At 42.5% G+C, this 25,035-nt stretch overlaps 1 protein-coding gene across 4 annotated transcripts in view; it reads right to left on the bottom strand.

Moving 5' to 3' along the window:
* The window catches only part of Ctnnd2 (catenin delta 2), a 954,874-nt gene that overhangs the window by 57,251 nt on the left and 872,588 nt on the right, over nt 1-25,035 (bottom strand). The window lies entirely within an intron of this gene.

Raw genomic sequence — 25,035 nt, 5'->3', positions numbered from 1 at the left:
TCCTTCTCAACTATTTTTGACCTGTAATTGGTTAAATCCAGTGTAAATAATACATATTATGGAGGGCCAGCTATACTTTCTCAGGATGCATGCCTGAAGCACTAGATAGCTGTGGGTTTCATGCACCAGGTCAGTGATTTTGTGCCTCAAAGCCTCAGTGTTTTCTAGGTATAGCAGTAATGATAATGGTAGTTATTTTCCAAGATTCTTTTAAAGATTGAGTGAGGAAATGTATGGATAGCACTTTCTCATGGGTATGAACTCAATATATTTTACACTGATCATTACAGAGGGTAAGAAAAAGTTGGTAACTGTGACACAACCCTCAAAAGTACCTTAATGGGAGTTACGTTGGGACCTGTATTTTTAACTCCACAGCAGTCAAACCACAAAAATTACATGTGGACTTGTGATCCCTGCAAATTCAAGGGGAGCATGGAGAGCAGGAAAGAGGAATTGTGACATTTGTCACTAGACAGCCTCCATACTAAGGAGCCTCGTCTATCCGAGGAGGTGGATTGTAGGATTCAGTAATAGAACACTCATTAACCTACATTGTTTCCCTTTGTGTGAAAAATAAAAAAAGACCAACTTGGCTTCCTTAATTCACTTTATCATTATTAATCTTGTTTCTCCCAGTGATGAAGCTAGTTATGCTGATGGATATATAGAGTACATTTAGTTTACAAAGCACTTTAGGCATTACCAACAACCCAACAAGGCAATTAATGTATTCTACCTGCAGCTTCCAGTTCTGTTCCTTTAATTTATTTCTGGAAGGAAGGAAGTACTTGTCAGTTGCTGATCTTAAGTTGGGGTGGGGAGAGTAGAATTGGCAAGTGTCCCAAATTAGGTCTCTTTCTTACCTCCAATCCCCCTGTTAGATAGCTGTAGCTAGCTCCTGAAAAGCTTTCTGAAAAATTTCACCTGAAACACATCTCTAAATGACATCTTTTGCTGCTAACTTGTCCAGTGTGTGGCACTGGGGACAGGGAAAAGAACCCGTGGGACTCTGAATGATCTTGGTTCTAGTCAGTAATAAATAAAACACAGGCCCTTGTAAAGTTAGTATCTGCTGTTATCCCATGTTTAAGTGGCTTATTTTAGCATGTACAAAAATGCTGATGTTTAAATTACTGAAACAGAAGAGTGTCTTCATTCAGTTGGTGATAGCAGAGGAAGTGTGTGACGAAGTATTTTGACTAAAAACCCTCTGAATGTGGCATGCTTATTTTCTAATGACAGCACTTAAAGCAGTTTGGAGCGCATGCTTTGTACACGGATTGTCCTGAGCTGGTCATCATGACATCAGACTTGACTCTGGCTCACGCCGTATTTCTGTGGAGTACAGCATGGTGGGGCTCTCTTATGGGTCATCAGAAGACAAGTGTGACATACGGAGGAATGAGACAATAGATGTGTTTTCCCCTTTTATAATACTTATCATTTATTTATTTAAGAGAGAGAGAGAGAGGGAGAGAGAGAGAGAGAGAGAGAGAGAGAGAGAGAGAGAGAGAGAGAGAGAGAGAGAGAGAGAGAGAGAGAGAGAATGTGGGAGTGCCAGGGCCTCCAGTCACTGCAAATGAATTCCAGATGCATTGGCCACCTTGTGCATTTGGCTTACTTGGTTCCTGACTAAACAAACCTAGGTCCTTTGGCTTTTCATGCAAGTGCCTTAACTGCTAAGCTATCTCTCCAGCCATTTTATCCCTTTCTTTATAAGGGAAGCGATGGAGGAAGACATCAGAATTGAAAAAAGACATTTCATTCACTGGGCATTTGAGGACATTCACACTAAGTATGGAAGATCAGTCTTGTGACCTTGGATGTTGTCAATGTTGCAAGCAAGAATGGTGGGTAGTTTCGACATTTCTTCATTCTATGTTACATTTTTTGATATTTATTTATTTATTTATTTGAGAGAAAGACAGAGAGGGGGAGGGAGGGAGAGAAGGAGAGAGGGAGGGAGAGTGACAGAAAGGGAGAGAGAGAGAGAATGGGTGCACCAGGGCCTCCAGTCACTGCAAATGAACTCCAGATACATGCACCACCCTGTGCATCTGGCTTACATAGGTACTGGGGAATTGAACCTGGGATCTTAGGCTTCACAGGCAAGTGCCTTAACTGCTAAGCCACCCCTCCAGCCCAGTATCTGACAATTTTGAATGTGTGGTTTCTTTGTGGATTCTCATTCAGTGAGCCCCGAGTGAGGAGCTGTCCTGCCATGCTCGGGTAGCCTCGTTCACTGACTCCAGCATTCTGCGCAAACAGCAGCATGCCCCATGTGCCCTTCTGTGTGAAAACAGTCAGGAGTCACTGCCAGCAACTCAGGTGTTGGGGACATTCATCAGAATTATCTTACATCTAACATTACCAATCCAGAACACCGGTATTTCACTAGGCTGTTGGAGGCTTTCATTTAATTTATTTATCAATTTAGTCTAGATTCTTTTTGCTTGAGCATCTGAGGAAAGAAGCAAATGAAATAACATTAGTCTCTAAGGAAGAAGGCCTCTTAACAAACTTTTATGATTACTTTTATAAGGGTATACTGCCCTTTTATAATGTTTTTGTTTATCAGTTGAAAAACGTTGCTAGGGCTGAGGAGATGGCTCAGTGGATAGTGTTCGCTGTGAAAGCCCGAGGAACCAAGTTTGACCATCCAGCACCTGCGTAGAATGCCAGGTGTGGCATGGACCTGTGATGCCAATGCTTGTGGTGAGGGGGGTGCGGAGCTCCCTGGGGCTTGCTGCCTAGCTTGTCTAGTGCAATTGGTAAGCTCTAGGTCCAGTGAGACTGTCTCTAAAAGCACTGTGGAAGGCAACTGAATTTATCAGAGGTTTAATTCAAGGTAACTTGTCTCTATCCCTGTTCCATTCCTTATAGTTGCTTTCCTTCATATGTTTCTAAACACTAGAAAAAATTACTCTTGTTATATAGTAAGGAGACAATTGGTCCCCTTTCTCTCTAACCTCAGTCAGACTTGTGGGTCCTTGAGGTCTGGTTTTTTCAGTGATGGGAGGAGTGAATTACTATTTTGAACACAGTTAATAAGGACAGGTTGCAAGATGAGTAGACCAAACCAATATACCACCAAAGTGACCAAATTATTCACTTCTTTTCTTTGAAAGAAAACAGGATAGAAATAGGGTTCTTCTAGGGCTAAGAGTAGGAGGTACAAGTGGGCCATCAGGTGAAGATTGCCTCTGTAGAAGTGTGAAGGGGAAAGAGCTTGGAAGTTCTGCAGAGTCCAGAGACCCTGGGCACCTGAATTCTAGTAGTAGTAATTAGGTCAAGTAAATAATTAATTTCTTACATAAAATTATAATAAAAGAACTAAAAGCATCCAAGTATAGTCTTTTTTTTTTTTTTTTTTAGAGAGAGAGAGAGAGAGAGCAAATGAATGAGAGAGAGATACAGAGAATTGGCATACCAGAGCCACAGCCACTGAAATCAAACTCCAAACACTTGGGTCACCTCATGGACATATGCAACCTGCACTTGCTTCACCTCTGTGCGTCTGGCTAACGTGGGATCTGGAGAGTAGAACATGAGTCCTTAGGCTTAGCAGGCAAGTGCCTTAACTGCTATGCCAGCCCCCATGTATGGTCTTATTTTTTTTTTTTTTAAAATATCCTCTCACAAAAGCTTTTTTGAAAGGGAAATGGAAAGATGTTTATCAATGAGTTAAGTTGATGGCTGCACTGGGTAAGTTAAAGATGTGAAGCAAGTGAACACAAGCTGTCAACATATGGGCAAAGACAAGGAGGAAAATAACAGGATGGTAATCATTCAGGATGGTTGAGGACATTTAAAAAAGTACCAACACTTTGTACCTACTTTATGTTAGATTTTTTTTTTTAGGTGATATGAGTCCTTGCAAAATTTAGACTTAATTTTAGGGTATGTACATCAGTAAAATTAGATTGATCTTATTTATTTTGTCAGATGCTCAAACTAGTATTGACTGAAGGTCAACTAAGTTGATAAATAAATTAAACTAAAATCTCCAAGAGTCTAGGAAAATATTTGTATACTGTACTGAAAATATTAGAAATAATATAATTCTAATGAGTTTCCCCAATAGCCAAGTTACTATTTTTCATGTTACAAATCCACGCTTAGCATCATCTATTTTATACAAGACTGCATGTATTTCCTCATTTGAGAATTAACATAAAAGGTATAAATTCCCATTTTTACCATTGTTAGGTGAGTCATTGTTTAACTGAAAATAATACAAAGTCTATAGGTGTTGAACTAGGTTGAAATTTAATAACTCATATTTTATAAAGGGCTCATGTTCTTCGTCTTTTACAACTTTATAGGTTCTGTGAACTGACATATAACATGCAACAAAATTTACTATCCTGCTTGGAGAAGACACTGGACACTCAATACACAACAAACACTCATACACTGGCAGGTGTACACATGTCTTGGCAATAGTATGTGCAGTCATACTACCCTCCATGAAACTGAAACGGATGTGCAAGACTGGAGGAGGAGGTGCACTGGGAGGTGGTGACCCAGGCAACCTTCCAAGGTCTCGGCTGATCTCCTGGAGTGCTTACCTGTCCCCTAGCTCTTGCTGTCTCAGAGGAAATAAAACTCTAAAAATGCTAGCATTGGATTTTCTTCTTTTTTTCTTTTCTTCTTCTTCTTCTTTTTTTTTTTTTGAGGTAGAGCCTCACTCTAACCCAGGCTGACCTGGGATTTACTATATAGTCTCATGGTGGCCTCGAACTCATGGCAATCCTCCTACATCTGCCTCCTGAGTGCTGGGATTAAAGGTGTGCACCATCATTCCCGGCCCTAGCATTGGATTTTTAAAATTAATATTTAGCATAAGATCATAGCTTATGAAAAGGAGTTCCTAGTAACTGATGAGCTTTTTGTTGCTACTGTTGCTTTTTTTAGTCTGGTCACTCAGAACCCAACCAAAGCTCCATCTTGTCTTTAACCACTCAGTACAGACTTTTATTTATATGTTACGGTCCCAAGCAGCTGTTTCTGAAACTGCCTTCCTCAAATCCACACCCTCTAATCAAACTAATAAAATTTAATTTTTTGTTTATTTTTATTTATTTGAGAGTGACAGAGAGAGAAAGAGGGGGAGAGGGAGAAAGAGGGGGGGAGAGAGAGAGAGAAAGAGGGAGAGGGAGAGAATGGGCATGCCAGGGTCTCCAGCCACTGCAAATTAACTCCAGATGTATGCACCACCTTGTGCATCTGGCTAATGTGGAATCAAGCCTCGAACTGGGGTCCTTAGGCTTCACAGACAAGTGCTTACATGCTAAGCCATTTCTCCAGCCCCCAAACTAATAAAATTTAAAAATATATCTTGCATATGTAACCCTTTTTTGGGGTTTCCTACTTAGCAAAGAGGTTCAGTCCTTACCCCAGGATGCAAAGATGCAAAAAATATTGAGAAATATACAAAATCCTGCAGATCTGTGTGTGGCTTCGTGTTGTGGAGAGAAGTGTACTGTTTATTAAATCTCTAACAGAAGAGCCGGGTGTGGTGATTCTCACTGTACTTTTAGCATTTGGGAGGATGAGGCAGGAGGATTACCTCAAATTTGAGGCAGCCTACTTAATTGTGATGAGTGAAATATCTTTATTGTGATCGCATTTCAGTGGTGAGGGAGTGAGTACTTTAGAGACGTGCACACCCCTTCATTTAAATGATGGTATAATAATGGGCAATTTTAAAAGGAAAGATACTAGTTCTTGAGGAGGACAAGAGAATATAGGAAAGACCTCCTCCATGCTCACAGCTTGGAAGAATTAGTATTGTGAAAACACCCATCTTACCAAAAATGTTGTATAGATTCGATGCAATTCCAATAAAAATTCCAGGAATTTTCTTCACAGAGATAGAAGAAAATAGTCTCAGAATTCACGTGGCCATACAGAAGGCCTCAGGTAGCCAAAATACAGAGGGAGCAATCCATGATGAAAACATAGGGAAAGGCTTCCTGAATAAGACCCCCGCCCCCACCAAAAAAAAAAAAAAAAAAAAGCACAAGAAATTAGATCAGCAATTAACCACTGGGATCTCATGCAACTAAAAGCTATTATTATACAGACAAGTAAACCATCAACAGAGTCAACAGACATCCCACAAAACTGAAGAAAATTTTCACCAGCTATATCTCTGACAAAGGTCTAATATCTAGAATCTACAAATAACTCAAAAATTTAAACAATAAAATATAAAACAACACAATCAAAACTGGATAGGAGAATTGAAGAGAAAATTATCAAAGGAAAAAATACAACTGGGCTTTACACACTTAAAGAGATGGTCTACATCTTTAGGCCTTAGAACAAAACAAATCAAAACAACTTGAGATATTATCTGACTCCATCCAGGATGCCATTGAGCAAAAAATCAATGCTGGTGGGAGTACAAACTGGTACAACCATCCTGGAAGTCAGAATGGAGACTCCTGAAAAAGATGAACATGGATCTACCACTTGATCCAGCTATACCACTCCTGGGTGTACGCCCTAAAGACTCCCCTCTACTACAGAGGTACCGGCTCAGCCAGGTTTGCTGCTGCTCTATTCACAACAGCTAGGAACTGGGATCAGCCCAGATGACCATGAACTGACAAATGGATAATGAAGATGTGGTACATACTCACAATGGAATTCTATTCAGTGGTAAGGGAAAATAAAATAATGAAATTTGCAGGAAAATGAATGGAGTTGGAAAAAACTCTTTCTAAGCAAGATCACATAGGCACAGAAAGGCAAACTCTGCACCATTCTCATTTGTCGTGTCTAAGTGGAATCAACTGGATGAGTGAAAATGGTAGCAAGCACCAGGAATATGGACATACAACTAGAATGAGATCAGGAGAGAGAAGAAATAGGGGGAGAGGAGAGGAAGAGTTACTTGACAGGTTAGGGGAGAGGAGAAACTTGGAAGCAAAGGTAGGGAGTGAATCACACAAAAGTTAAGATAGCATGAATCAGTTCTATAGAAATCCTCATTCTGACTAGAATTCTACAAGATATAACCACTAATAAAAGGGGAGGGAGGACAGTCTGGACAGAAGGTGGAAAAAGTTCAACCTCACAGCCATGGACTCTGGTTGGTAAATCCAAGGACCAGAATTGGATTGCCCCCCACAGTGACATACTGGCCAAGGAGACCCATGAGGTTCCAAAAACAATGCAGGCCATTGCCAAAACACTTGATTACCTACCAGAGCTAAAAGGTAAGACCCTATTGCTGAAGACACCACAGGCTACGGTCACAGGACATCACAATACCATGCTGGAACAGAAAGGAAACCAGCTCCCTCCTGGCTAGCCCTCATAGTGCTGGAGAGCCCTGTGGAAGCTGCTTGAGGACAATGGTCACCACGCAGGGAAGCCTGAAGACTATGAGCTCAGGCAGCCAGACAACAAGTACACACTTGTGCCATGGTGGCACACAGCCTCTGCAGGTGACCATTGCTCTCTGACTGGACGTGAGGCCTGCTCAATGGGCAAGAGCTCCATATCTCATGCTGGAAACCAAGTCAGAGTCCCATGGTCAGTAAACTCCAAGACTTTAGACAGACGCTCCCCACCCCACTGCTCTCTGGATAAGAAGAGTGGGCTTGCACACCAAAAAGTTTCTCAGATAACTTTGCAGATCTCCTGTAACTCAAGATGCTTACACTATTGGCTGGAAAATCTGTTTTATTTTACTGGGCAGAAGAAATGGGGGAGAACCAAGGTCCATCGATAAACTGACTGGCTGAGGTGAGGAGAAATTGCAGAGGAAGAGACAGCATGGTGCTGCTCTCACTGCTGTCCTGACCACCAGCTCCACAGTGATGGGGACAGACATGATGAGCAATCAAAACCTATCAAAACAGAAATTAGAGGCTACAGAGACCTCAATACTAAAGAAGGTAGCCAATAGGCCTTCCATGGCTCAGGGGACATTGTGGAAGAGGGGAGGAAAATTCGTAAGAGCCACAGTAGATAGGGATATCCTGAGGCGCGATCTTCTCAGTGCCCCACAGGGACTGACTGAGGCCTTCATAATGCCGCGGTGAACACTGACGAGGTCCCCCAGGGTGGTGGGAACAGGGCTGAGGGGAGAAAAGACCTCTCTCATATATATATATATATATATATATATATATATATATATATATATATATATATATAATTAAATTAAAAGCTATTCCAGTGCAAAGAAATGATAAGAGACAGAAATTGACTAGGCAGTCAGGGTAACAGAGCCCTAAAAGCAAAATATTTTTTTCCTTGACTAAAAGCAGGACATATCACTAAGCTTACAGCCTTCCAAAATGATATAAACCCTTACTCAAGATTTTTGGCAAAGCTGCAAAATCTTGTTTTTGTCACATAGTAACCTATAAGTCTGGTCTTCCTCATTAGCCATACCCATAGAAAAACCAGATGTGAGTCTCGAGTTCGGCTTCTCACCCCCCCTCTTGCCTCCCTGGGCAATAGCTCCACCTGGCTTCCTTCTCTCACTCTGTAGGCTTAAGCCCTGTTCTCTTCTTCCTCCTAAAGTTTTACAATATAATAAAAATTTTCTGTACCTTAACCTGTGGTTGGTGGATTTCATTCTTCAAATTCATATGTAAGGATCCGGGAACACCCCAAATTATCTATGCATTGGCAAACAAGGAACCCAAATTCCTGTATTAGAGGCCCTTCAGCTCTCCTGACCTGCTTTTCTGGGTGAACTGAAAGGGCTGGGACTCGCTCACATGTTCCCTGCTTGTAGAACGGGCTTGCTGTGCTGACAGTCGTGAACTCTGCAGGATAAGTGTTGTCCCCAGCTGCGGCGTTATTGGCTAGGGTGGGTATGTGAACATAGCTGCCCAGCCTTATCACCAGTATGGACTTCCTGATTTTCTCTGATGTTTGCTTAAAGACCCCCCCCCCAAAGCCCCACTCAGCTGCAGGAGGCGTGACATGCAAGAATAAGTGTAAGCACTTCAAGGCTGCTCACGGTGGAGGCAGTCAGCGTCAGGCTGTTGGCTACAAGCATACTTATCTAAGGTAACAGCACCACAGTAAACATCACTCAGATGACTCAGGATTTCCACAGCTCATTCACATTAGAAGCAGAAACCTTCAACAAACTGGATAGCTCACTAAGCTAAGATCAATAGAACAAGGGCTTATGACCTAAATGAAACAATTTTAATTATGGCAACATAGCTTGAATCAGGCGTTTTGTAAGCATCTTGTTCCAACTTCCTTTGTCTTTGTTATGTGTTCTGACAGGCCATGCTTGTAAAACTTAGAATAAAACTCTCCTCCAGTGAAATCTGCTTTTAATTAATCCTTCAGAATTCATTAAAAATATCCTTGGAAAATTCCTAAAGCCAATTATAAGAAGAAAATTGGCATAAAATAAGTAAGAGTAATCCTGTAAATATAACATATGTTGATCCGTTTGTGCTTACAATACAACTTACATCAATAGTTATACACAAAGTGCCCTTGCTAGTATGTGCGTTTTCTTTTTTTTTTTAAATTTTTATTTATTTATTTATTTGAGAGTGACAGACACAGAGAGAAAGATAGATAAGAGGGAGAGAGAGAATGGGCGTGCCAGGGCTTCCAGCCTCTGCAAACGAACTCCAGACGCGTGTGCCCCCTTGTGCATCTGGCTAACGTGGGACCTGGGGAACCGAGCCTCAAACCGGGGTCCTTAGGCTTCACAGGTAAGCGCTTAACTGCTAAGCCATCTCTCCAGCCCATGTGCGTTTTCTTTAACCACAGGTTTTCTTAGTATATAAAGAACCAGAACCTGTCCTTATTCTGACCAACGTGTAATTGAGTAAATCAAATCTGCAACCATGACCTTGCCAAAGATGTTACATTTAAAAGCAAGTGGAATTTAATTAAACACGACAAGTCCATTAAAAGACCAGAGCATTTTGCCTGGGAAATTGATGCTTATAACCTCCTCCCAGGATGCTGGCTTAGTTCGTACCATATGGCTTAGGGAATCTGAACTCTACAAATAGTCTGGCCTGGCATGCTGAACCCTTGGAGTTCAGAGATCTGTAACAATGTCTACTTCAGGTAATAGAGAGATGAAACGTGGTAGCGGTGACTCTTGAACCCCAAAGTTCCAAGCTTCTGATCTCCACGGATAAGATGAAAAGGGATAAAATATTTATGGCATACAAAATGGTCACCAGTTAAGAATGAAGTCTTGAGATTTAATATCATATACCTCTCATCTTTTCAAGCACATGAGCAAGGCAGCATTGCTTGCTCTGTGCATGCATGAACAACTGCAGAGACAAACCACCCCACTGGTGGGCAGAAACAAGACAGGCAGGTAAACATATGTGGTTAGGTCTGCAGCAGAACCTGAACTCAGTGTGAGGAGCGACTACTGGGGAAAACTGGTCCCTAACTTTGCCTGCCTCCCTTGTGACATGGAAAGATTAGCCCAGAGAAACAAAAGGAAACAAACAAACAAACAAAAATCTAAAGAGATTCACCCATCATTTTCCTACCTCTAGCCCCAAACTGTGACTTCGTGAGCCATTCCCTAGCAGCTGCCGGTTCGATGCCACTTTGCCTACACTGGCTCTACTAGAACCTACACATGACGGAGTCTCATTCAAGATGGCTGCAAGCAACAACCCAGCGGGGCTTCTGATTCTTCAAGTCTTTCTTGGCTTGGTACTCCTGGTGAGTGTCTTTAGAGTCCACTGACCAATCGGGTCCTATGTCTGATGATAATGCTAATCCTAATTGGATGTTTGCTCTATGTACATCTCTTCAACCACGTGCGTGAATCTCTCTCCCTTTGCTGGCCTCTGAATCTCCTGGTCCTTGCTTCATGGCCCCCTTCCTGAGCTCTCTCCCTTCCCAGCCTCGCCGGGAAGGGGACTATTTGTTTTGCCCGGACATGTTCCTGCTTGGTCTCTGCGTGTGTCTTGGTTTTGGGTATTCCCTGCTTCGGTACACGTGTGATCTCTCTTTACATTAGAGTCGTGCACTCTCTCTTCCTCATGGGCTCTCTGGCCTTGTCCACATGTGTATGTTCAGACTTTTTCCCATGTGAGGAGGATGTTCTCTGTCTCTCTGCCCCTTCTTAGTGAGGCTGAGAAAGGGAAGAAACTCTTTTAGCTTGAGCTTCCCTGATAGCCTTCCCTAGAGATCCGAACTCTCCCTAAAATAAACCTCATAATTCATAATTTATCCTTATCTTGGTCTGTGTTTTCATTTCTTTGCTAAGCTGGACAAGGACTCAAAAGTTGGGGTCCATGGGCCTAGGATGTCTGGCATCTTTCTGGGATCTAATCTCTCCCTGGACCAAACCACAAACCTAGCATCATTTTTTAATTACAGCATCATTATTTTATTTCATGGTTAATGTGTATACATTTTTCCAGATTTGGATGCCTCGTTCTTCAATTTGGCTTTCTTACAATAATCCAAAAGTAGACATCCTTTTCTTCTTGATGCCTGGTTTTCTCGTCTCCCTCCCACACCCCAGGAAATGGTGTCAGAAGCAGCACTCTGCTCTGGGCACGCCAGCTCCCTTAAGAATGAGACTTATTTCAGATCCATGGCTTTATACTTTCTCCAGCAGGACAAATAGTTCATGAGGTTAATTTTTTATCCGAAAAAGAGAAAGGGAAAGGGAATTGGCACACCAGGGCCTCCAGCCACTGTGTTCAAACTCCAGACGTGTGCGCCATCTTGTGTGCATGCGCTACCGTGTGCACCTGCATAACATTGTGCTTCTGGCTTAGGTGGGACCTGAAGAGTGGAATTCGAGTCCTTAGGTTTTGCAGGCAAGCACCTCAACTGCTCAGCAATCTCTCCAGCCAGAGATTAATTATTATGTAAATGAATCTTCCTTATGTATCTGAGCATTTAAAAAAAATTAGAAATTTGTTCAGACAGGAAGAGAACATCAGAGGTTAAGGCATACTAGGAAAAGAACAGGTAGAAGCAGGGAATCCCATCACTGGTGTGGGCAAAGGTTGAGAGAAATTTCAGAAGATCCACTAGAGTTCTTTACGTTTTCTCCGAGAGCTATGATACTCACAAACAAGTATTGACTTACAACACATATAACAATCTATTTAATGTGCATAAATTAGTAAGCTTCTGGCCCCAGAAAATAATTCAAAGAGTGGCTTAACCCTCTGAAAAAGAAGAGTATGGAATGAAACAGGATCACTGAGGCATACCAGGTACAGACTGCAGCTCTGTGAGGCATTATTACCTCTCACCACTGATAATTAACCTTTTTATCTGTTTAGGGCACAAAAGGAATTGAATTTTTGGGCGGGGACCTCAAAGTTACACCCAGAGGAATTCACTGAATTAATTTTGAGAAATTCTCACATTGTTGAAGTGCAAAGAAATATAAGGAAATGAGTAGAAATGGTAACAAGAAGACAGTTAAGCTGTGCACATTTCAGAAGGATGAGAACGACTCTAAAAATAAAAAGGTCAGTAAATTAATAGGTCTGCTAAAGCACCTCTTTGAACCAAATAAATTGATTCTTGAGAAATACTGAAAATGATGCCGCTGATATGATACATTTTAACAGGACTTACTAATTTGATGATAGCCCATAAATCATTCTTTCAATTCAGTACCTAATTTTAGTGGATGAGAAATGGTAACTTTTAAATTTAACTGACGCCAGCTTTGGAGGAGAAAACCTGGGAAGGGCTTTATGACTTTTGATCAAGATGTTGTCTTATTAAAGACCCGGGCATTATCCTAAGACAAAAACTTCATAAAACTATAGTGTGCCTGAGACATAATGAGACAGTATTTTAGTAAAAAAAAGTTTCTAGGAATAAAATCTAAAATTTATTCTCTGACTTGAGCACATTGGGCTAATAATATATTGATTATTGCAAGAAACCTAAGATGAATTATCCAATTACATGCTTTCATTCTTGATTTATCAAATTGACTTTCATTGCTGCCAAAATAAAATTATCCTCAATTATGGACACCCAGTGAGGTAATCATCAACAGTTTTCATAGGATGTTACTCCTCATGTTACATTACACAGTTGTTTAACTTTTTTCCAGAATATTCAAATCTATTATTTTAATATTTTGTTTTGCACTGCCACTGGGAACTATGTAAAGGGAGACTTACTTTCCACTTGACATGGAAGACAAAGCACGCTGGAGGGGGTGAATGGCATGTACCAAGTCACTGAGCTGTGTCCTGTGCTGTGTTATCTCCAAGCGTCCTGGAGTGTAGCTCCCCTCCACACCCTAGCCTTCCTCACTCTTCCCCTCATCACTCCTTCCTCTGCGCTCTTTGCCCCGTATAGACTTTCCTACTTTGGAGGCACGTGTCAGTCACTTATTCAGCCGGGCATGCTATAAACACTCATCTAAGCTGCACCTGGTCTGATTCACCTTCTTGACACTGCTACAAACCAAGTGCAGGATGAGATCCAACAACCCGATGGCCACTGGAAAGTTAACCCACAACTGGGCTGGGCCCTGAGTCCACATGCTGCTACCTTGCTGCTAGTGTTACCTACCTCCATGGCAGGCCTGGGAACAAAACTTCCATAAGATCCTATGAGCTGAAAAGGGTTTCATGTAGGGCTGGATAGATGGCTTAACACTAAGGCACTTGCCTACAAAGCTAAAGGACCCAGGTTTGATTCCCCAGCACCCATGTAAACCAGATGCACAAGGTGGTACATGCATGTGTAATTCATTTGCAGATGCCAGAGGTGTGTTTTCTCTCTCTCACTCTATGCCTCTTTATCTCAAATAAATAAATAAATAAAATAAGTATTTTACAAAAGGATTTCATTAAACCTAAGTGCACATTTCATTATGCTTGATATTCATTCCATTGATTTATAGTGTATTAGCCAAAGTAAGTGCTTGACGCCACAGATGAGATGAAGTCACCTGCATAAGTTAGTTTAGATGAGGTTCCTCTAAAGTTAACTGAATAGAGCAAGCCCTGAGAGTGACACGCCCTGGAGCTAGCATTCCGAGGGGCTCTTGGTTGATTCTCTGCTTTCACTACTGTACATACCAGGCTCTCACAGGTCTTTACAGCCCAAGACATCTTAAGTTGATAGCAATGGAGCTTAATGCTGATAAAAATCATAATGGAATAATTCACTCTGTGAGCACAAGGTAACCAGATAGAATGCATTCTCACCTATGTGAACTGGCTGACAGGGGGCAGCTCCCCCCAAGCATACCTCTGCCTAAACATATCTGTTTTGTTCTGATTTTGCACTTGCATGTCTCCTAGGACTTCACACACGACTTCCTTGTTCACCGAGGGCATTAGAAACTAGAAAGATAATGCCATGTAAGAAGGATATAGTATTTGTTTAAAGATTCATTTTCCTCCTAACGAAAAGAGAGTTATGGAAGATTCCCGTGACAGATGTCCAAGTGCAAAAAGTCCACTGCGTTAAGCTTACTTCATTTTTCCGTTACCTTGAAATCAAACACTTGATTTTGTTTTGGTGCCTGCCAGCCATCCACTGATCTCCCACACAACTTTTGGTCTATGTTTTAAAACATTTAATTTATTTTTATTTATTTGCAAACAGAGAGAGATTGAAGTGAGAAGAGAGATAGAGAGAATGGATGCACCTGGGTCTCCAGCCACTGTAAACAAACCGCAGAGGCTTGCACCACTGTGCATCTGGCTTTACATGAGTACTGGGGAATTGAACTTGTGTTGTTAGGCTTTGCAGGCAAATGCTTAGCCACTTGGATACCTCCCCAGCCCTTGATACTTTTAATTCATAGTCTGAGATGTGAGTGCAAGTGGGTATTCATGGCTTTGAGTGACTGTTTTTCTTGCACGGGACTTTGTTCCTGTAAAGCCCTCATGTGAAGATGTTCCTTTAGAGTGAAAACAGACTCAGGAAGCAGGTGGCCTGATGCAGGCTTAGACTGGCTCGTCCGTCACTCATTCTCTCCTTCCAACATACACAATAGGACCTTAAATTACAAGCCAATAGTCCACATCTGCTCCAGTTCTTTTGAAATCCCTGTCCCTCTTCTACCTGGAGGATAATCCCTTGCTTTGGCACAAGGGGATCGGGAACAGTATTTTACACACACACACACACACACACACACACAAAATAGTATTTTCTTTAAAAAAAGAAGCCTGTCCACCATTCACTCTTACTTTGAGATTGATTTTTTACTAATGTTACTTCATAAAACTTGATATCTAGGTCAAATTTATTACATAGTTTCTGCCCATCGATTTATTAACTGATTCTTCTTTCAGGATAATGACATCAGGAATCTTTTCTATTTTTTAATACAGCAAATTTCTCATGGAAGAGAAAATATATTGGAGTCTAAAGTTATTGACAAATTATTTTAATAATGTTTGGCTTATATTTCAGATATTTCTTCAAATTTCCTAGCTAGTGAAAATAATGTTCCCATGAACTGTAAAAATATCTTGCATCATATCCTATTAACTGCTTCTTTGTGATATCCACAGTGGACATTCTGAATGACACCATTGACATTATTAATCTACCCAGAGGTCCAGAATGTATACTGCAGGTTTATGATGAGCATATAAAACTAAAACTGATGGGGCTTTTATTTGATCATTTGAAACTGATGAGTGGTATTTGTGTCATGCTAAAAATATCAACAAGTATTATAATTATATGAGCTATTCAGAAGTATATAGATGTAATAAAGATAAAGAATAAAAAGAGACCAAATAGAATATGAAAACAGAAGCAAAAATGAGTTTAGAAGAACAAAAATGGACCCACATTTATTTACGATAATCCTACTCAATCAAAATGGCTACATATTAGATCTGAGCCCAGCTGATAACCCACTGATTACAGGCAATATCTAAGACTGCAAAATTCTAGGAAAAGAAAAGAAAAGAAGTTGGGCAATACTTTGGCAATTTATTTTATTGTGCTGGGATTTTACTTGTTGCCAAGGAGAAGCATATGATGAATGGGAGAGAATGCATGGAAGATTAAAAACCAGGAAAGCATCAGACACTGAGCTTCTTTGGACTAACTGCTGCCAAGTCCAGCAAAGTGATTAATGTTTGAGTTTTCTTGACTAAGAAGTCATAGTTTTTTTTTTTTGTTTGTTTTTGTTTTTGTTTTTCAAGGCAAGGTCTCACCCTAGTTCAGGCTGACCTGGAATTCACTATGTAGTCTCAGGGTGGTCTCGAACTCATGGCAATCCCCCTACCTCTGCCTTCCAAGTGCTGGGATTAAAGGTGTGCGCCACCACACCTGGCTTAAAAGTCACAGTTTTTTGAAAGCTCTAAGTACCAGTTTGTTTTGCTCACTTGAGTTCCTAAGTAGGCGAGATTGTCACTCATCCTTGCCTAAGGGAGACTGGCCAGTGGGGCACTGGACACACATCTTCTTGTGGCTATGCACGGTCAAGGGCTAGGTCCATTTGCACTGCAGGAACTTCTTTCTCTGGTTGCTCTTAAGGAAGTGTTTTAGTTAAAAATATATTTTTATGATTTCATGGGGCCAGGGAGATGGCTCATTAGCTAAGAGCACTTACTATGCAAGCAGAAGGGCCTGAGAGGGACTGAGACCACCACAGTTGGATTCCATAGCACCCACCTAAATAACCAGGTATGGCCATGCACATATGTAACCCTGGTCCTGTGGTGGGTGGAGACTGGAGAGTTTCTGGGGCTTGCTGACTGGAGAATGGCAGCTCTGGGTTGAGTGAGTGAAAGAGGGGCCACCCAGTGTTCTCTGGCCTCAGCATATGTGCACACAGGGCACGCCCATCTGCGCACAACGCGCATACTATACACACACCGCAATGCACACATGCACATGCTCTAACAACAGCAAAAAGGACTTCCTAAAACGTGGATACTAAGAGTGTACTTTCTTAAAGCCTTATCAAATAGTTTCAAAAACATTTGGCATCTAGCATGAACAGCTCCTACTGTCTTGTTCTCTAAACAATTACAGATTGTGAGATGATTGCAAGAAGATACGTGCTGTCAGCTTGTTTGAAAGTCTGAGCATTCAATGATATTTGGTTGGCTGTGTATCCCATTAGCTAACCAGCATTCGTAAGCATTGTTTAAATCCTAATGACAACTGGCTACAGTGAAGTTGAGGGGAGTGTGCATAAATCACTTCTTGGAAGATGGTGCGGGGGGGGGGGGGTCTGCTGCTCCTCAGAGAGACTGGCTGGCGTGCAGTCAGAGGCGACCAGGCTTCGGGTGGGGCCCTGCGCCTCTGAGAGAATACGAAAGGTGTCGAAAGTGGCCCTTCTTCCATTCCCTCTGCATTGCTCTCCTGTGGCTGTTTTAACAAATGACCTTGAAGAGATCACTTTGGAAAAAGATGGGAATATATTTTCTCATAGTTCTGGAAGCCAGAAGTTTGAAATCAAGGTGCAGGCTGGGCTGTGTGTGCTCTGAGGGCAGCAGGGAAGACCCGTTCTTGCCTCCAACTGGACTCCAGAAGCTTCTGGTGTTCCTGGCTATAGCTACATGACTTCAGGTTCTGTTTCTTCTTCACGTGGTTTTTTCTGTGTGGACATTGTTTCCTCTCCATTGTCTTATCAGGACACTTGTCTTTGGATTTTGGATACATCTGAGTTCCTCATGATGATATGTCTCAAAGCTCTTACTTGCATCTTCAAAAACTCTTTTTGCAAGTAAGGCCTCATTCACAAAAATAGGTAGTAAATATCTATTTTTAACTTACTATAGCAGTTAACCTTCTTGCTGCTGGGACAAAATATTTGGGAAAAAAAGCAGCTAATGGGAGGATAGAGTTTATTTTGGCTTACAGTTTCTAAGGCAAGTTTCGTCATGGCAGAAAAAGCACAGCAGAGCAGGCAGGAGGCTCACATCTTCATACGCCAGCTGCAGGGAGACAGCAGCGCGAGCGAGCTAGTATTGGCAAGTGGGCCAGACTGTGAGTCCCAAGGTCCAGTCCCAGTGACACAGAATCTCTAGCAAGGCTCTACCTCCCACAACTTGGAAAATTAATTAGGAGGCTTAATCATAACACCTGAGGCTATGAGGAATACTTTACTTCCAAACTACCATGCTTATGCTGTTAGTGGACCCTCACTCTTACAGCCCTACCAAGTAAGTCATTACTCAACTCCCGGTTTAAGTCTGTGTTCAGATCAGCTACTCTGAAGAGGAGAATGCAAATGACAGTTAAGTACACTGTGTTTCATTTGAATAATATTCATGTTTCATCGGTCTTAGGTGATTCCATGAAAGTTGCCATTCCACACTGAGCGCTCCTGGAAACCTCCTCAATGATGTGCCTACCCTGTAGTTCAGGTTAGTGCTTAAGACCAAACAAACAAAAGCACCTAAGCATTACTTTCACATCAATAAGGACGAGGAAATCATATTGGCTGCCCGACACTGGACTGGGCTGGATCCCAGTGTGTTGAGAGAGAACATGCCGGGTGATCCCTGAAATTAACCAAGCACAGGACAGGTGAGCTAGCTTGTGCAGGCTCCACTTTTCTAGAAAGTCTTCTGTAGTGGCAGGAAGCCCACATATGTTTGTGGCGTAAGCACCAACATTATTGAGAATGGGATAAAAAGATTAGATTCTTCCCTAAGTGACTCCTCTCAAATTGGTTTCTTCAGGAATTTCTGAAGGGTTAAGTAAATGGATTTCATTATCATAAACACCTCTGTGAAGTTAGGAAATATAGTGTGCACAGGCTCTTTAACTTGGGAATTAGAGATTACTTGTGAGCAGTGTTCTCGCTGCTTCAAAGAAGCAGACGAAATACCAGTGTCTTCCTCTATCTGCCCAGGAGGATGATGTCACAGGAAAGAACTGAGCCACTGGTTTGTCTCAGCTTTTACTACCCAAAGAAATGACAATTTTTCTTAGGGGTTGGATAGATAGCTTAGTGGTTAAAGCATTTGCTCGAGATGCCTAAGAACCCAGGTTTTATTCCCCAGTATCCACATAAAGCCAGATGCACAAGGTGGCACATGTGTCTAGAGTTTATTTGGAGTGGCTGGAAGCCTCTTCTCTCCCTCTCTCTCTCTGTCAAATTAATAAATAAAATTAAAAAAACCCTCCTTTTGGTATTTTTTTCATACGAAAAGGCTTTGTATCGAGTAGTAAGCTTATAACAACCCAAGGGGTTACTTTTTACACGAGGAGGAATAGGATATGTGTGTTGAATATAAGGAGATTATGACTCCCCATGTCCCACACACATAGACACCCAATACTCAATGTGCTATGGTTTTTGTTCATTAGGAGGTAATATAAACAGAAGATCAATACACTTTATCGCTTGATGCTGTGGACTAGGTCCAGAGATGCATTAATAAGTTACTAATTTCTGAGATGTCAGTACCAGTAAAATGAAGCCAGGGACTGTGTGCTTCATTCTTTGGCTGAGCACATGGGTGTCTCCCCTCGAGTAATGGACAAACACGAGCTCTTCAAAATTAGGTGGTTTGACTATACCCCTCCCTTGGGGGAGTCCTGCTTGTGACTCTGAATATTGCACAGGAGTGGGAATTCTTGGGTTTAATTCCTAAATGATATGTTGTCCAATCTCTTATCAGTAAGTATCTACTTATCAACAAACCAACGTGAGTCCTATTCAAATCAAAGCATAGCAAACACCAATCAGGTCTTGCAAGATAGTTTTCCAAGACGGAAGTGCAAGCTACTTCCCAAGTGACAGGAGCTGTCGTCATGGAGTTCAACGATCTCAAAGAGCAGTCCAAATTTCACATTATGTTGCTTTATTTTCTCCATGACAATCTTTCATGCATGCATCTGTTGATGACACCTATAGTTGCCTATGAGACCAGAAGGATCTGTGCAGTAAAAGAAGCCTTTCTAAGGGAGTTGGCCCCAGAAGTGTTTCTGGAGTACTCTCTTTTGGTAACTCTTCCCTGCCTCTGGGGTGGGCGACTCCTCATACTGCTGTCATGGCTCGCTGCCAGGAGGGACATCTGTGCTGACTCACATAGACTTGGGGGTCAGACAAGGGCTGCATCCAGAAAATGCCATCTGGCTGGGCTACTGACTGGACTTCAAAGTGGTGGTGACTTTCAGCTACATATAGATTCCATTTCTGTCTCCTTAGAGCATGGGAAGGAATGCTGCTCTTTGGAAGATGGGAAGTTTCAGGTTTTCAGTGCTGCTTAGGAGATGTCTGTCCACCATCTGAAACAGGGTTCCTCAGCCTTGGTGCTGCATCATGTCCAGTGGTGGGGACTGTACTGGGCACTGCAGGCTGCTCACAGCATCACTGGCCTCCACCCAGTGGATGTCACTAGCAATCTTCCCATGATAAAGTGTTTCCATACATGGCCAAATGTGTGAGTGTGGCGGGGGGGGGGGGGAACCAAACTGCCCCAGTGGCTAGCAACTGGTTGAGAGACTCAGCATCATGACCACGGGACGGAAGTTCCAGGGAGGCAGAGGGTGTCTCTGCTCGACTTCGCATGTTGCCTTAGTAACCTCACAGGCTTTGCCTCGTGGGTCTTTGGAAGCTTCTGTGTGATGAGGGTGCAGATGGGAAAATGTGATTTGGTATAACTGACATAATACAAATTGCTTGTCAAACTCCTCTCACTTGTCTGCAGAGTGCAAGTGTGGAAGCGTGTGCACAGAGGAAAACGAGTGTCTAAGCATCCCCTAGAGCAGACAGTGTGCTACCTTTCAACCCGAGGAGTAAAAATCATGAGGCTTGTCAAGTGGGTGGTGATAACTTCCCAGTGCCAGGAAACAGCATCTGCTCCACAGAGACACTGGGGCGCCCTGAGCTGGCCACTCGTGAAATGTAGTTCAACAAAGATCTGTTTTGTATCATCACTTGCCTTGTATTACCTGTGCTCCTCTTCCTCCCACTCCCGTGCCTGACACAGCCGTTCTTTATTTATTTGACAGAGAAAGAGGGAGGGGGGAAAATGAACTCCAGATGCGTGTGCCCCCTTGTGCATCGGCTAATGTGGGTCCTGGGGAATAGAACCTGGGTCCTTTGGCTTTGCAGGCACAAGACTCAACCGCTAAGCCATTCCTCCAGCCCTGACACAGCAGTTTTTGACACACATGTCTTTTCAAGACTGTGGAGAACTAGAATCATGCACCTCCCAGCTTTCCTTCCTCACTGCTCCCCCCCACAGCTAAAGCAATGAATTTGCATCTATCTCTGATTCTCTTCATTAGCATCTCTTAATAATTCTCATTAGCACCATTTACTATTTCCAGAAATTCTTACCCAGGCAAATAACTTGATTGCTCAATACAGAAACTCAAGTGAAAGTATCAAAGGACACCGTGAACTCTATGACTTCGAACATCTACTTTTATCAGCAATGAAAAAAGCACGCCTTGCAAACCAGTTCTCAAAGTTTCAAAACCTCTTCTTTCCTTCCAAAGCATTTCAAGAGCTCCCCTGAGCAGGGCTGCCTCCCACCACAGGGCACAATAACTCCACACTTGTTCTAGCAAAACGTGTTGAGGAATTACTCAAGGCACCAGCTTTGTGTGCCACAGGAGGCCATGCTCCCAGAGACCCAGACAGATTCCAGATGCCAAGTAGCCAACTTTTGGGGCAGCTTTGTATTAGTTATGACAGAAAAGCTGTTTTAAAACATGTAAAGTTTGTGTTCTTCCACTAGTAAGATCTTAGTTTTGGTCTTTTCCCATACTTCTTTTAGTCTGAATTGACTGTTCAAGATAACGCACATGGGCGAGGTCAGCTTCAGAGTTCATCGGAGTCTCTTAACAATACGACTCCATGTAGGCGTTGCAAGCTTCCAAGAGAGGTCACAATAAGAAAAGGGTCATAGGCATGACTCATGTGAGCTTACTGTCAGGCCAAACTAACTTAGATAACTGATACATTTTGTTTTATTTGAAACTGAAAATAATTTCTTTCTTTTTAAATTTTTATTTATTTATTTATTTTTATTTTTTGGTTTTTTGAGGTAGGGTCTCACTGTAGCCCAGGCTGACCTGGAATTCACTATGGAGTCTCAGGGTGGCCTCGAACTCATGGTGATCCTCCTACTTCTGCCTCTCAGCCAGTGTGGTTTCTGTAAGCGGAGGCAAGCTTATCACGGAGAGAGAGAAAGAGAGTGCTCGCTCAGGGTGTTATGAGTGAACTTGACAACTTTCACTGTCTACAAGAAAATGGTGGTGAGCTCTTTTGTATAAAGCAAGACACATGGAAGGTCAAAGAAGGAACTCAGCTACCACGGGATAATACGTTCAGCTCCTCCCTTAGTCCCCTCAGTTCCAAGGATGTGCTTGGAAGCACGTGTTGCACCTGGGGTTTTCCATGGCTCACTGGAGACACCAAGAGATGGCTCTTTTCTGGTGGGCACTACTTGGACAGCGTAGTGTTAATGACATAGCAAAGGGAAGATACCAGAAACTTGCTCTCAAAGACATACTCCCATGGAAGGTGTGTGTGTTTCAGGTCATAAAATGCATTTATTTGTGTACATACATTTAAATTTGTTTAAGGCAGGCTCGTTTTGATAACTAAAGCTTAGAGTTCTTGGCAGTTTTCTTTTTTTCTCTTGAAATTAAGGGATAAAAACCTCTCTCCATCCTTATCACATTCTGCACCTGTGTAGGAAGATGTACTCATAGGTACTTGAGACTCCAGCTACCCAGCTGACTGCTCCTTATTGCCCACATGTGCCTTCATTCTGCCAACACTCAGCACTGTTTCTTGGAAGAATAGAGATATGAGGCCCAAATCTAAGACCTCGGTGTAAGGGGTTTCTTTCTGGGAGAAATTAGGAACTACATTAAAAAGATTTGTACCTACAATAAAAATGAAAATTAAAAAAAAGTTTCATCATGCTAGGCTGGAGATTAACTAAATGCACGGAAATAATTTAATCTCTTCCCCACAGAAAGAGATGCTGGGTACCCTCTGCCGGGGAGGCTGTCTGCTGGTGGGCGAGGCCCGTGGAGGTGTGCCAGTGACAGCGTTGGCGGCTCTCTCCGAGCACCGCACGGCGTCGCCAGCGGGGGCCCCAGGCTGCGGCACCCCAAGAGTTACTCTCGGTACGTCATGACTTCACATTTATCGCCCACAACAGTGCGAGGAGACTATCATTACTTGTCTCTTCATTTTAAACAAGAACAGAGACGTGAAAAAGTAAGTAATGTACTCAAGGGTTCAAATTAGAAAATGTGTAAATGCCCAACACTGAGCAAAAAATACAAGATAAACAAGGTGTGTGTGTGGCGGAGTGGGGGTACTTCAAAGGAATGTCAAAGATGCCAAGAACAAGGGTGCGAGGTGCATGACTATGGCCCTAATCCAGGTCCCCAACCCCGTCTTGTAGACTGGGCCCGCTCGGCTCACCTTTGCCGTTTGCCACCCCACACCTTACAGCTCGAGCACCACGTGTCCCATTCTCGCAGACAGAGCCCGTTTGGTGCCTGCCGCTGCTGTAACTGACTCTTTAGAATATTTTCTCTGTGAAGTTAAAGGTTTGGGAAAGGATAAGCTTAATGGGACATTAAGGCTCACGGTCTTTTGGAGAACATCAATCATTTTTCTATATAATAATAATATTCTCATGAAAAGGGGTACCAGATGGTTCTATGCTTACATTGATGGGAAAAGTCATTAACTTTCCACCCTCTCCCAGGGTCTGTGTAGTTCTGGTTTATTACTTTGAAGCTATTTTCTAGTCACACGTAGAGCAGACTGGGAACCTTAGCATGCTTTCTGGGAACAGTGCGGAGGTTCCTTGAGAGCCATGTGCTGGGCTGAAGGTCCCGTGTCCCACATGTCACAGGAATGCTGTTCCATTTTTAAGTCCTCGTTCATTTCTTTATCCCTTTCCTAGGCTTGATCTGGAAGTAGGAAGAACAAAAAGGCCCAAAAAGCTAGGGCTGGGAACCCTGCTTCCCTTCATTGAGGTCCTAAGGCTCCCTGTAAGCAATTGCAGCGGTCAGGGTGAAGCAGACCCACAGAAGAGCACAGAACAGCATCAGTTGGAAGCCAGCTGGCTGGGGAGGACCACACATCACCACGCAGACTCCCGCTGCTCAGCCTGGACGTGTGTGACAGTGACTGGTAGGGCTCCGTGACAGAAAGAGGCAAAGGTCCCTTTCATTCCCGGGAGGTCTTGAGTCATTCTAGATATTTCTGAAGGTGACTGCATGTTGAGTATTTTTCATTTAATCATTATGTCTAGAATTCTGCCTAGTGCTATATTACAGCGATGTCTCTCTCTCTGTCTATCTATGTGGTAGCTTGAATGTAATGCCTTCCACAGCCTTATGTGCTGTAACACTTGATCCTCAGCTGGTGGTGCTGTTTGGGAAGTGGAGGAACCTTTGGGAGGTGGGGCCTTGCTGAAAAAGTACGTCACTGGAGGAGATGGGCCTTCAGGTGTGATAGGCTGGTCCCACTTGCTGTCCTCTCTCTCTCTCTCTCTTACCTCCTCCCTGCTGATGTAATGATATGATGCTGGCTTCCTCCTCTACCACACTTTCCTTGTCACGGAGGACCCTATCCACTGGAACAGTAAGTCAAAGTAATGCTGTTTCTTCCCTAAGCTGCTGTGGTTGGCTATTGTGTTCAAGCAGTGAGAAAGTAATTGATATGCAGACTATAACTTTAGCTGCCCCATAATCTAAATTACAGAAACTTATGTGTATGTCCCACATGTATAAATACTGTATAACTGTGCCACAGCTGACATCGCGGGCTGTCCAGACCAGGAATAAACCTCAGAGTACAGTATGGGGAAATGGGAGGACATAGTTAATTCGAAGGAGGGTGTATCAATGGACTGTGACATACGGATCACTAGTTCCACAAGCTAGGTCTGTTATGAACAAACAAAATGTCAAAATTCCTTTGAGAATTTGAAGGCAGAACTGTTATTATTTTGCTCTTATGTGTGAGCCACATGACTTTCTGCAAATAGCTTGGGACAAAAAAAATTGTGTTTTTTTTTTAAATGAAAACTCCTATGGCATACAAAGATATGTGTAAAATTAAAAAAATAATTCACAGGC

Source organism: Jaculus jaculus, chromosome 13, assembly GCF_020740685.1.
Source record: "Jaculus jaculus isolate mJacJac1 chromosome 13, mJacJac1.mat.Y.cur, whole genome shotgun sequence".
In the NCBI taxonomy this organism is placed as follows: Eukaryota; Metazoa; Chordata; class Mammalia; order Rodentia; family Dipodidae; genus Jaculus; species Jaculus jaculus.
The sequence above is the reverse complement of the archived record's forward strand: the minus strand, read 5'-3'. Positions and strand labels throughout refer to the sequence as shown.